The 2,242-nt window shown below is 47.2% G+C and overlaps 1 pseudogene; it reads right to left on the reverse strand.

The window, feature by feature from the left end:
* The window catches only part of LOC101660243, a 4,524-nt pseudogene extending 3,726 nt beyond the window's left edge, over positions 1 to 798 (reverse strand).
* Between the last annotated feature and the right edge of the window lie 1,444 nt (positions 799 to 2,242).

Consider the following 2,242-nt stretch of genomic DNA (forward strand, 5'->3'; position numbering starts at 1 on the left):
AGCCCCAGCAGCTACTCTTTGTGTGCATGTGTGTGTGGGGGGAGGGATTGTTTTTGTTGTGTGTACGTGTGTTGTGTGTAGTTTTTCAGTCATTATTGTAAATATCTATATGCTATATCTATCACACTTTTGCCAATCCAACTTTTACAGGTGTACATCTTATTGACAGCAATTACGTCAATCAGCTGTGCAACCCTAATTTTAATCGCTGCGATTTTCCCCATCACTGTAAACAAAATGCAGCACTCCATAAGCAATAACCCTCCCTCTCTGGTAGCTGCTAAGAAACTTCTAGTTCCATTCGCTTGTTCTTCTTTTTTTTTAAAGTGAGGTCATACAACACTTTTTTGTTCCTTTTTCTGATCAACTTATTCCACTCAGCGTAATGTCTTTGAGCTCCATCTCTACTGAAGCATGTATCAAGACATCATGCCCCTCACTGAGTAACATTCCATTATATGTATGCCGGGGCTTCAAAAAGTTCATGGAAAAGACCCATGATCTTTCCATCCAGTGTTTCCATGAACTTTTGGAAATGCCTTCTTAAGCACTACATTTTGGTTAAAGTCCCAACTTCACTTCACATCTTCACCTCCAAGGAACTTTCTGGCTGAACTTCTTCCAAGACAGATTTGTTTGTTCTTCTGGTAGGTAGGTACGCCATGGTCCTTTCAGTATTCCTCACCCACACCACAGTTCAAAGACATCCCTTCTCCTACTCGCTTCCTGAGCATTGCCCAGCTTCCCGTGCATCTGTGACGATAGCCCTTACCATGGCTTGGTTCCTGGAGCTGACATCCTCGCTCTTGAACACTTGAAAGAGGCCATGCGCAGTTGCTGTGGCCAATGCCCAATGGGGAAGCTTTAGGTTAGCAAAGGGTCAACTGAGCCACCCAGAGAATGTGCATTGGCCACTCATGGGACCCACATGAAGGTGAGACTCCTGCCATTGAGCCAGCACTCAACTCACTACCACCAAGTTGAATCCAATGGATAGTGATCCCTTTATACGGGGTGAGTAGAACTGCCCCTGTGGGTTTCTGAGACTGTAGATGGGTACAGGGTAGAAGCCTCAACTTTCTCTGGGTTCACCCTGCTGACGTTGTGGTTAGCAGCCCAGGGAGTGTCCTCCACTAGGTCACCAAGGTCCCTAGGGGAGCACCACTCATCTTCACTTCTCGTGAAGACCTGTCTCCTCCTCATGCTAGCCCGCCTGTCCGTGTGGCCTGCCTCAGGCTGTCGAATTCACGTTGACACATCCTTTAGGTCTTGCTTTCAGTGAAGCTTCTTTTTTTGAGCGGCCTGTTTTATTTTTGTCGTTGTTGAAAATATACGCAGCAAAACATACACAAGTTGACCTGTTTGCACACGCGCGCGTCAGGTGCACCAATTGCCTTCTTCACGAAGGACATCCGTTTTCATTCTTTTCTTCAGAATTGCCCCTCCCTCATGAGGGTGAACTCACTGCCCCCTGAGCTGCCTGGGTCGTTTTCTCAAGTTGCCTTTGTCAAGGTGATCTCGGATACACGGCTTTTTAAGGCAGTCCAATGCTCAGAGCAGGTGGTCTATGCTAAGTAACGTTAAAGGAGAGTCACGGTGGAGCCCTGGTGGCATCAATATCCACTCATTGGGCTGCTAGCTCCGAGGTCCCCGGTCCCAAACCACAAGCTGCTCCGAGGGAGAAAGATGAGGCTGTCTGCTCCTGTAAAGAGCTACAGCCTCAGAAACCCACAGGAGCCGTTCCGAATGGAATCGAAGGCGGTGAGTTTGATTTGGTTTTTAGAGGATCACCGTGATTTAGAATAGACCACATGGCAGTGAGTTGGTTTCCTTTTTCTGGTATTGTTTGGCTTCAAAACAGACTTCAAGGACTAGCCCTGGGCTAAAGTTTAAAGTTCTTCTCTGGGCAACAGCTTAAAAAGTTCACCCGGTCTCCACAGCTCCAAACATTCTAGATTCCATGAGCATTTGAAATTCTCTTCCACATTTGTTCCCCCTTTGACCAGGAGTCTTTGAGAGAATCTTTGATCAAAGCATTCAACAGTCATAGCCGGGCACTGTCCAGTTCTCTGGTCTCACGGGAAAGGAGGCAGTTACTCCAGGAGGTAATTAGTCACACATTCCATTTCCTCCTCGTAGCCCCCATCTCCTCTTCTTGCTGTGTCGCTCCAGGTGAAGAAAGATGGATTGTAGTGCCTCAGATGACTGCAAGCTTTCAGAACCCCAGGTCTTATGCAAGGAA

The sequence above is a fragment of the Echinops telfairi genome, unplaced genomic scaffold, assembly GCF_000313985.2.
Source record: "Echinops telfairi isolate 266 unplaced genomic scaffold, ASM31398v2 ScPeMD7_7468;HRSCAF=8506_0, whole genome shotgun sequence".
Lineage (NCBI taxonomy): Eukaryota > Metazoa > Chordata > Mammalia > Afrosoricida > Tenrecidae > Echinops > Echinops telfairi.